Here is an 11,966-nt window from a genome sequence, read left to right on the forward strand (position 1 = left end):
CACACAACTCAGTTTACAGTTGACCTTACTGCTACAGTTTCTTACAGCAATGCAGCAAGGACACATGGTCAGATCATACGGTGAAGTCTAGAGGATCCCATGTACAGACTTCGCAGTGCTATCTCCCTCTCAGGAGAGATCACATAGAGAACACATCCTCTGGCAACCAAAATGTAGCAACATGTACGTGATGTATCAGCCTAGCGAAGTACCTTAGATACTCAGCACCTGAGGATTTTACTGGGGGTTGGGCCTGTAGGCACTCTCTGCCTAAAACATTAAAAAAGAACTTAAACTCCAGAGGGAAGTGAGTGTTCAAGCATAAACCACTGTTTGCAGAAAACTCCAGGCACAGTGAACCACACTTATTTGTTACCTGTTGACAGAGAGAACTCTGAGGACGAAATTCCTAGATGTCAGCCAAGAGCCAACCTCACCATCAGGACTTTCTAAGGGTGGAAGCCTCAAGCCAGCTGTGTTAATTCTTTTCTGCACAAAAACAACTTTCTTGCCCTTGAGACAATTAAATATAAAGAATTATGATTTACACAGAAAACATACAACGCATACAGCAGGTATGCCATGCTGGATAACACTAAAGCACCGTTTCCCAAATTGTCCTCTAGACAGACTTTATCAGAATCACCAGGGTGCTTGTCAACCTATTTACTACAACTCAAAGCATCCTAAGAAATAGAAAAATTGGCCACCAGTCGAAGCCACATGTTCAGGTGAGATTACAGAAGACCCAGAACATCATAATAAAAAATTTGAACTTGATTGCATAGCCATGAAGAACCACTGAAAGTTTTCTTTTTTCTTCACCAGCTAATAATAAGATCAAAACACACTGTATGTAGACAAATCTAACCACCTTAGATAGAGCATAAAGGGTAAAAGTAGTAGGCCAGGAAACCAGAACCTGGGGAAGAAAAGGATTGTAACTAATGTCGAGGAACGGATCGCTAGGAGTTAGGAGTTAGACACCACTGTCCAAGGTGATTTACATGAATCTTCATGTTGACCTTCTAAAGTAGGTGCTATTGTCCCAAAAGTGTGTCCAATGTCACATAAGGGATTCAGTGTAGATCCTGTGATTCCAAAACTCCTGTACTTGCTCACCCTCCAACAGATCTGCGTAACAGGAAGTCAGGGCAGCAGAAAAGGAAATGAGTGGCGGGCCAGTGACTGTGGCAAGGAAGAGGAAGTGACCGTGGGTAACTCCCACACGTAGTTTGTCTTTCCTCCCTTGGGCACTTCATTCCAAGGTGACAAACATAAAATCATATTCCAAAAACAGTAGAAGATCAAAAGAGAGAATTGAAACCCAGACATTCTCACATTTTTCTGAATAGGAGAGATGAAGAATAAATAGGAGTCACAGCTTTTTCTTGACCCAGATGGAAAGTAAGAAACAAAGTACCATGTTGCAACTCTATTTAAAGAAAGAACTGAGTATCTTTAATATCTCATAAATTGATACTGTTAAAAATCTTCCTTCCTGTTTGCTTCTCTCTGACATAATACAACCCAAAAGTCACTTCATAACCAAGCTACTCTTGAGACTGTAAGTCTTTAGACATCTAAAATTAACACTCAAGAATCATCACAGATAACATTTATTGATCAGTTGATTGCATAAAAAGTTTTGGAGAGGCTAGAATAAAACACTAACCCCTGGGGCTTTAGAGGACACAGTGCAGGAGTTTGCTTAATCGATAAATATCTATCTTGGTATGTCGTAAAACCTAGAATTAAGCAACAAGACATGACAAGCCACTATTTACAGGGAATCAATCTGCTGCCTCAACTGGCATTAAGCAGGAGGCCAAAAGCCATTAAAACAAGTTGAAATTAATGTAGCAAAATAACTCAGTCCTAGGGTACTGATCTTATCATTTTGAAAATGACTCTAAAATCTTTACTAGCCATTAACATAACTTCTAAGTGAGCTGCCTGTACCTCTTCAACTCAAAATCCCTGTCAGCCCATTTAAGCACTCAGAAGTATGGCCAAGAAATGACAAGGGGGAACAGCTTGAACAAAGTCTCTAAAACCTTTGACACCACTTGGATGGCCTGTGGGATGTACCCTGCTATTGGGGAAAATTCCTTCCAATTCAGATACCCAGCTGAGTTACAGCTTGCTTGGGAATTCTTTTCCCCTAAGAGGTAATGTCAGTAAAGTTCTTTGCTCATTTATGGTTACAGCATTCAGACATGGGATAAAGGAATGAAAGGAGACATGACCTGACTTGCAGGAATCTCATGAGAAAAATGGGACAGACAGACTCAGATAAAAACAATATGAATATGAATACACATAGGTAAATATTTATGAATGGTGGTAAAACCATGAGTTGTGGAAGTCGAATGGCTGCGGTTTGAACCCTGGCTCACTGGTCACCATCTGCGGCAAGTTTTACAACCCTCACTAAGCCTCAGTTTCCACTTCTGAAGACTGAGTAAATAATTCCCACCTCACCCCGGCCAGGAGGGGTGAGATCAACGTTCTCTCTCTCTCTCCCCTCCTCCCCCTCTTCCTCTCTCTCTAAAATAAATATAAAACATATCTCTGGACGAGGATTAGAAATAATAACAATAATACCACCTTTTAGGTTGTCGTGAATAGTAACATAATGAACATAGAATGCTTAGCACATAAAAGTGTGACAGATGTGAGCTGCTATTTTTATCCTAAAATTATTTTGTTTTTACTACTATTACTACTCCGCCCACCACCAGGGCTCCTCTCTTCTATATGCTGCCCATACCTTAGAGATAAGGAGGCTTCCAGGCTGCATGACGGGGTCCAGTGCAGACGGAATAATTCCTCTCAAGCAGGGAACTTGTGAGGATCATGGCTCGTCAGAAATGTCACAGAAGAATACTTTAGGTGGAGGACATGCTGTTGAAAGGAGGAAGCATAGCCCACATAAAGCAGATAAGTCCGTCAGTTTGCTCCAAATGGCTTCTTGAGGGACTGAGAAGGGCACATGTTCACAGGTCATGAGATTTTCAGAGCTAGAAAGTGCCTTAGAAAATTCTTGTTACAAAAAAAAAAGCCACAAAAATGGCACTTGAGGCATGTTGGATAGCCACAGAAAGTCATATGCTTTCCTCTAGTGTTATCTGAAATATTTAAATAAATTCAGAATGAAGGGGGAAAATAGATGGATGCAACAGTATCTTTGAAAAAAATACATATTTTTGATCTTGAAAGACACATACTCCTTCCATCATGTGACAACAGTGTAAGCACAGAATCTGCTTGCTCACCACTATCTTTTCATGTCTCAGTGACGAGGCAACAGGGCCCCATGCAGGTTACGCTCAGTGTCAAACTTATTTGCTGCTTTATTTTCAAATGTCATAGGACACCATCACCCTGACTCTGATTCACCCCATACGGGGCCAGGACAAAGGGACCACTAGACTCAAGTGACTGAGCTTAGACACATCACTGGTTGGCACGGGAGAGAAAGAGGGGTTCGGCTAAAAGAGAGGAAACTCAGGGGAGGAAACAGAAAGGACAGCGAGGGCTCAGAATAGCAGGCTGCGGAAAAGCAGATGACGTGGGCGGCTAATTAGCTTTGAGCAAGGAAGGGACTAAGCAAGAGGACTTTTTAAGAAAAAGCATTCTTTTAAGAAAAGCTGCTGTACACAGAGCACAATAATTTACAATGCTAGATTCCTTATCTCAACCTAACCTAGAATGAAGAAAATCAGCAAAATATATTTAAAGGGAAATGCAGTTGTCATTTTTTTCATTTGAGGAAGTTTTCTATTTACAATCCATGTTTAACTGACTTTAGGAATGATGTTAAAATGATTATTTTTTCTCAGTTGGTTATAACAAACTTGAAGGCTAAGCAGCTGAAAGAAAAGTCTGTTTCTATTTTTTTTAAGGCAGAAAGTTACAACCTCAACACGCAGAAGCTTGGACTTTTTAGGGTGCTCCCCACGTTGAAAGTCAAGTGTTAGTCCTGCTCCCTGTAGGGACGTGCTCTTGCTCTGGCAATCCAGGAAACTCGGATTTTCAGCCCAGGGAAGTGGGGACAGGGCACTTTCCCAAGAGTGTCCTCGTGTTTTGAACCTTCCTCTCCTTCCCAGGACAACTGTGTGCATATTGACTGAGTACAGACCTGTGTTCCTGGTAGATCCTCAGCAAATGTTTGAAGAGGACCCTGGCCTTCAAGACTCAGCCACCTCCCTGAGCTTTCACAGCCTTTTCTCAAAGGGGACCGAATAAAAACAGATTTTTAGACTGGAATTTTTTCAACCACGCCACTGCCCCAGCTAGTTATCAAAGGCTTTGCTGATGGGAATACTCATAAAGGGCAACATAAACACACCCATGTTTGAGTTGCCATCTGAAACCAAAGTCAAATACACTTGTAACATTCCATGTGCTGGCCAATAAACTGCAGTGTTTTCTCAGGGGAAAAAAAAGGTTCTTTTGCTCTCGGAGATGTGGGACACAGGCAGGGGTTTGGGGGCGCCAGAGTTTCTGCACAAGAAGGGGTTGGTAGCAGGGAGCTGCCAAGAGGAGGAACCTGGGGGACTTGGCCTGGAGCTGTGTCTGCGAGCAGCCTGCCGCTATGTGCATGGCAGGTTTACAGGACAGCTTCTCGGGTTTTATCACTGCTGGAGCTGATGGGTAAAGCCCTGCATCGGAGGCAGCCCCTGGCCTCGCTCACTGCAGAGTGAGTGAGTGAAGAGGTGACAGGCCAGGGTGGGGAACATCTTGGAAAACGATGAAACTCTACCATTGGAGTGTCTACTCTGGTACCAGAGTCGCTGGCGACTGTCAAGCTGCTCAGGTCCTGGGAAGCTCCCAGACCCAGGCCACTGAGGAGTTCGAGCCCTTACTGGAGGGACACGAGCCGGTTGTTCGGCACCCACCCTCAGCTTGCTCTACTGTACTCCTATCCTGTGTTGGGTTTGACCAAAAAAATGGGTTTTCTGAAAAGATATACTATAAATGGTACAAAATTCCAAAGTTATACCAGAAAATACTGTCAAATGTAACATCCCTGCCCTATTTTTATCTCTTAGCTACTCAACAACTGTTAGTTTTTTTAATATACTCCCAAAGCTGTTCTATACAAATACAAGTATATATGTATTTTTATGGAAAATTCACATGAATTACACAGAAGAGCAGTTTTCAGGTTTCTTTACAGTGATCCACAAAAAGAAAGGCACTTTCCCGCCTGCCCCACTGATGGGGCTCTGGGCCGGTCCCAGGGCACCTCCATCACTCAGCTTTGTGGTGCGTGTGTGTCAGAGCATCTGCGCGTCTCAGTGGTTCTGTTCCGGCAGTGCCTTCTCTTCAGCGTTCCATGCAAACTTTAGAATCGGTCTTTCTGAGCATATAAAGGACCCCGTCTTGCTTTGTAATTTGTTACCACCAACTGTTATTTTCTAAATATTCCGCAGTTTCAGTAATTATTTAAAGAGTATAATTTCCAGGATTTTTTCTGCCTTTCTTTTTAATTTCTGATTTTACTGCAGGCATCAGAACGTACTGCCTATTTTTACTTGGGAGAATATATTACAGTTTTCTCTGCGGTTTCACGGGTAGTTAATCCGTGTGACTGCTCTCTGGTCATGTCAAAGGACGGCATGAAGCTTTCAGAGTGGAAAGCTGATGTGCGTCTGTTAGAGCTATCTTACCGGATGTCATTCAGACAGTCCACACCCCTATTCCCTTTTTCAAACTTAGTCAGTAGTTAAGAGATAAGAATGAAAGTTCTCAAGTATGAAAGACACAGGGAAGAGGACTGGGGGGAGGAAATGGGAGGGAGGTGGGGAGCACAGGGCAGGGGGGCTGGGACGGGAGAAATAGACAAGAAACTGTACTTGAAAAATAACTAAATAAAATTTAAAAAAATTAAAGTTCTCTATTATTACAGTATTTCTGTCTGTTCCTGTAACTCCAGCACTGTATTTTCCTGAGGCACCCTGCCTCACCAGGGGCAGACCAACTGTGGTCTTGCTACATGTACCTTTTAAAACCTCAGCTCTGTTTTCTCTACTTTTCTATGGGATCGAATAGGGTTCAGGGATGCCCCAGCAACACTCCCCCACACACACACTCACGTGCCCACACACAGTTAGATAACATCCCCGAGATCCCAAAGAAAGGATCATCGATTTTGCCCCTCAGAGTGTCATCTACTGAAGAAAATGCTTTCCTGCCAGGTTTCTGGGAGGTCTGTGTCCTGAACCACCCCTGCGGGACTCTTTTTGCACGCATACTTGATCTTCGTTGCATTGGCACCCCTTCGCAGATATTATTTTTTGAGGGTTAGTCTTCAAGTTTTATGAAAAATGACATTCATATTTCTGTTCATTTTCTTCTGGCAAATTCTGAGGAAAAGAATTGAAAACATTTATTTAATCTGCCCTTTTAAAAAGAAGCCCCAGTATTTGCAAAAGGTAAAATAAAGTTTAAAGTAAACTCAAAAGTGGCCTGAATGGGGGGAAATGTCCTGGCAGGGATAAGCACATCCCTGAGAACTGAACGTTCCAGTTCAGAAGAACTGGAAGGGGAGGTAACAACGACAGTACCCGTGCCTGAGCGGGGCTAAGAAGACCAACACGCAGGCTGTATATTCCAGTCCCTCCCCATGACCCCTTCCCACGGCTCTGCCTTCTCTCTCCCTTTCGAGTCCTTGGTACTCATACTGTGGTCCACGGACCTGAAGCATCAGCACCGCATGGAGCTGCTTAGAGACGCAGAATCTCAGGCCCCCTCCCAGACCCCAGAACCAAAATAGGAATCTTCATTTCAACAAGATCCCCATGTGACTCATATGCACACTGGCAAGCAGCAGTGTACAGTAATTCCTCACTTAGCATTGTCAGTGGGTTCTCGGAAACAGTGGCCTTAGCTAAATAACATATCAAACCTGATTTCACTGAAGGCTAATTAATATAAGCAGGAATTAAGTCCCTAGAGCATGTGTCTATTCACAAAAATATCACCAAACTTCTAAATAAAGACCCCAAACACTTCTAATATTAAGATAACATTAAGATAAAGGTGAGCTATATGTACATTTATGGAAATGTATAACAACAACTAAGAGAATTTGCCTCCAACCTGCTTATTCCAGTTCTGGGTCGAGGGTGGCTGGCACCTGTCCCAGCAGCACAGGAGGGCACAAGGTGGGCACCCACTCTGGACAGGACCCCTTCCGCTGCAGGGCACACCCACCCACACTCGCTCGCACGGGGACTACGTAGACATGCCAATTCACTTCACGTACGCATCTTTGGGATGTGGCAGGAAACCGGGGTACCCTGCGAAAACCCAGGCAGACGTGGAAAGAAGATGAAAACTCCACAGTGACAGTGGCCTCTGCCGAGGATCATTTTTTTCCTCACCAAGGTTATCACAGAACAACTTTAGAAGATGTGCTGTGGATCTCAACTCAAGCATCACTTCCCCTTGCTCATCCAGTCACCGAGGCCTCTTTGTCAAACACTCCTAAAGCATCCCTTTTCTTTGAGCTCTCACTCTGATTTTACATCAGGGTGATTTTTCCGATTCACCACTATCTCCCCAACCACACTAGTGCCAGGCTTCCAGACTCCCCACCAGCTAATCAATAAATATTTGCTGAATGAGTAAATGAACATGCACAATATTGCATTTGTGTCTCGGGGCATTTTTAGTGCCAGTTGGATGGCCCCTGACCATTCTCCTACCAGCAGCCTCCCTGCACTGAACTCATCTGCCCTGCAGCAGCCTGGAACTCCTCCAGCTCTGACTGGCCCAACTGGATCCCCAGGCTTCAGAGAAGGCCCTGTCAAATGGAATTCTATGCAGCAGAGAGAAAGAAGGAACTACTACCCTTTACAACAACATGGATGGAACTGGAAAGCATTATGCTGAGTGAAATAAGCCAAAGGTTGAAAGACAAATACCATATGATCTCACCTTTATCAGGAAGCTAAACAACAAAACAGACAAGCAAGCAAAATAAAACCAAAGACACTGAAATAGAGAACAGGGGGACAGCGACCAGAGGGGAGAGGGGAGGAAATTTAAGGGGAAAAAAGGGGAGGGATTTAGAGGAACAAGTATAAAGGACACAGGGACAATAACTAAGGGGGGTGGAAATGGGAGGCAGGTGGGGTGCATGGGGGAGGGGTGGGCTGGGATGGGAGAAATAAACAGAAAACTGAACTTGAAAAATAACTAAATAAAAAATTTTTTTAAAAAGTGAGGAATTCACGGAACCGATGGCAGCACTGAAAATTCCAAGAAATCCCATTACACAGAGCACAGTTCCCCACCATCTTACATACTTGTAAATGGTACAGAGAGATCCTGTTAGCTGGATATTATTTTGGAAAGTCTCATCACGATACCTGAGGGGGGAGAGAGTCCAGTCCCCACCCATGGGAGCGGACACAGCCCCACCAACCCCGCCAGCCCGGCCCACAGAGGGTGTGTGCAGCAGTGAGGTCTCAGTGGACAGGAGGGGGAAGGGGCTGGGACAGACTTCCCGGCGTCAGGGCTCACAGGGAGCTCCAGCAGTGCAAGTTTTCTTGTCCATTGCCCTCACCAGGTGTAGCTGAAATTGCCATTCTCAGCTACCAGGGCTGTTTTGATGAGCAAAGAAAGAAACAGCTTGAAACTAGTTCCCCTACTTGGATAATTAAACCTTCACTAAATATAGCAGGTTTAAATGAACGTTCACAAGACTGAAACAGAACATGCTAATTCTAAAAATATAGACTCCCTTCCTGTGAAAGTCCTCTCAGGAAAAGCGGACACGGAAGCAAAACAATGTTTTCATCCCTCCTGCCCACGACCCCCGACCCCGTGAGCCAATTTGTTCCAAGACGAGGGTCCCCACAAAGCAGGAAAGAAGACAGAGCTGTTACTGGACACTCCACGATACCCTCAGGAAACCGATGGTAGAAAGTTGAGGGAGGAGAGGTTGTAAGGCTGAACTGCTCTCTTTGTGAGATCCTGCCCAGCGCCAAATCAAGCCGACCAGCACTTGTTATGTATAATCAATACGTGCAAAACTCAAGTTCACAGGGAAGAATTTTCATTAAGCTGCTTTGTATTATACTCCAAAATGCATTTTGTTTGCAAGGAGAGACATTCAAATGAGAGATTCCCTCATTTGGAAGGAAGCTGCTTCCCTGAATGATGAAATCAAAAATGGCCTTGACTCTCCATGGGCTCAGAAATAATTACACTCAGATCTCAAAGAAGGCTGTCCCCGGCTCATAAAATTCTCCTTCGCAATTCGCCTGATGTCATAACAAATGATCAACAAGCCTCCTTGGAAGAGTTGAATTCACTTGGTTTCTACTCCTAAACCACTCCTACCATGGAAAAAGTTTGTATTGAGTCACGATATCCATTGTGTCGCTTGATCCACTAGCCAATCCCCAGCCATATCAGCCGCATGTGATATGACTCATCATTACCTTCTTGAAAATCTTCACAGTTCATTCATTGGCTTTCAGCCCACCAACCCACCATTGCCTCTTGGTTCTCCTAGGACCTAAGGGGAGACATCTTAGCTGGAACAGAAATTCAGATTCTGCCCATATGTGACTTTATCACCAGTGCCCATGGATTTGATTTTTGAAAGATGAAATTTCGATTATCTTTATAGCAAAATTGTATGTGTAGATATGACAGAGGAACAGCCACTTTTCTCCCAAGATGACACATGTATATTTAACCCTCTATACAGGCAAGGTCTCCTTTGCCTCTATTTTCTAAAAACCGCCATTAGTGCTGAGATGTGTGTTGCTGTAAGATATTCTATAAAGCATTTTCACTTAATTTTCTTTTTTCACAGGAAAAAATATATGGTCCAATTCATGGTTTTTGAAGAACAAGAGAAAATCATGGCCCTGTGAATAAAGGAGGCATCATTTATGCCTCTTGTGGCTCTTCAGTAGGTTCACATATTACAGTGACCCCCTTACCTGGTCTCCTGGGACACCCTCCTCTCTCCAGTGCCACTAGTACAACACCCACATAGACACCTGGAGGCAGAGGATGAGTTTCTCCCTCTTCTGGCCAAGAGTTGTCAGGTATCAAAGAACAGATTTTGTATATCTGAATCTCTCATATTTGGCCCTTAACCAATTCTTCCTTAGTGAATATGCAAACCTCTGGACTGGACTCAAATATTCATAAATTATACCTACAGTTCAGTGTAGGACAAAGACTGCTTGGTATCATGATAGGGGCCTGCTCTTGAGTTTTAAAAATCTTAGGACTTGAAGAAGGGCCTAAGCCAATGTCCTGAGGTTTAATGAGAGAATGAAGGCTTACAGAGGTACGTGATTGGCCCAAGGGCTCACAGTGGGCAGTGCAGGACCAGTCCAGGCTCTGACGTCTGCAGGGCAGGGCTCTTTTCTGCATTCATCTTCTTCAGGTTACTTGCCCAGGCTTTACAGAGTTCTGTCTTCTGCTCCAAATGCATGGCACAGGCCCCCCCGCTATTCTGCTTTTGGTCTCTTGGAATGGCATACGCAGATAATTCTTAAACACTGCAGTCTCTGTTTACATTGGGTTCTTTAGGTCTCTCTGACTATGTGTGCTCCTGCCTGGACTTCTATCAAAAGCAATCCATTCACTAACAAAACTTTCAGAAAAGGAAAATCTCTCTTTGGGATTTTTAGATGTTGAATAGCATAGGTTATTAAATTTATTTTTTCATTTGAAGATAACCAGAGAATCATTCTTTGCATTCTCCTGGGAAATGTTGATGTTCATTTGTTTCTCGAGCATAGAGCATATGAACCTTCTCAACCAATATTAATTGACTCTGGGTATGAACTACAGGTCTGATTTTCCTTAAAGGAGTGCTCGAGATTTCTGATTTCACTTTCTTCCTAAGGTAGAGAGAGTGTGTGTGTGTGTGTGTGTATTTCAAGTTATGATCTTCTGTTTTTTGTGGGGTTTTTTTTGCAGAATAATATGTTAGCAAATTCTGTGAGCTTCAGAATATCAGCCTCATCTGGATCTTAAACCTCCACATTTTCATAATAAATAATCTTGCTGATTCCTGTCTATTAAACTGCTTTTTACATGACTGTGTTTTTTTATAACAAGGAAACTGACATTGCAGATGAACAGATACAAGACCTCTAACCATTCCCTTCCAGTTCTTTGGGCCCAAACATGTCCTCTTCTCTCCATGAAACATGACTGAACACTAGCTTTTTTGCACTACTCTTTCGGGTGGACATTTCAGCCCCAACTCTGGTCTCATCCATCAGACAAACGTTTTAATCATGTCATTAAGACATTACAGATTTAATTTATAAGTCCTTTGGATTGTTCCTGCTCCCTCAAGAGCAGGCATCCCATCTTCCCCTCACACACATGGTGCAACAGGTAGTGCCTGCCTAACTAACAGAGTGGCTAGTAAGCATTTCCTATGTTAAACTGTTGACTTTTTCTGACTCTTTATAATCTTCTGACCCAAGAAACAACCTGAATTGGTCTTGCCTTGGCTATATGCGTAAAGTAGATAAAAGGAGAAGGTAGGATCTACTCTTCATGCTTTTGAAACAAATGTAACAGGTTTGCATTGGTTCCATAACTCTAGCTGTAAAAAACGCCATGTTTCTTTACTTTTCTAAATCTAATTCTCACTGGATGAGCCCTCTCCCACCAGGAGTGAGAGGCAATTCAATCTCAGCCATTTTTAAGTCACCATATAGCACACCACCAACATAAGAATGCAGGGGCTTTTGTAATCCATTTGGGGAAGGGTCTCTGGTCCAATCCTCTAGGTTGGTGGTATAATCTTGAAGTATATCGTCCAGCCCAAATGACTCATTCCATGGTGGGCGATTCTGTGATTTGCAGGATCCACTCGCCACTGGCACGTTTGCCCTACCTCTGAAAACCACAGCATGTCTCCCTCAGTCTGCAGGCACCCCCAGCAGGGAACTCTGCGTCCCAAC

At 43.6% G+C, this 11,966-nt stretch overlaps 1 long non-coding RNA gene across 2 annotated transcripts in view; it reads left to right on the plus strand.

Annotated features, from left to right (window-relative positions):
* The window catches only part of LOC119046949 (uncharacterized), a 38,720-nt gene extending 33,665 nt beyond the window's left edge, over positions 1-5,055 (plus strand). For both annotated transcript variants that reach the window (XR_008390091.1, XR_005082058.2), the window contains one exon: positions 4,113-5,055. This is a non-coding gene — a long non-coding RNA (uncharacterized LOC119046949). The remainder of the gene's footprint in view (positions 1-4,112) is intronic.
* Positions 5,056-11,966: the final 6,911 nt, after the last annotated feature.

This window comes from Artibeus jamaicensis, unplaced genomic scaffold (genome assembly GCF_021234435.1).
Source record: "Artibeus jamaicensis isolate MK-2021 breed Jamaican fruit bat unplaced genomic scaffold, CSHL_Jam_final scaffold_369, whole genome shotgun sequence".
NCBI lineage: Eukaryota > Metazoa > Chordata > Mammalia > Chiroptera > Phyllostomidae > Artibeus > Artibeus jamaicensis.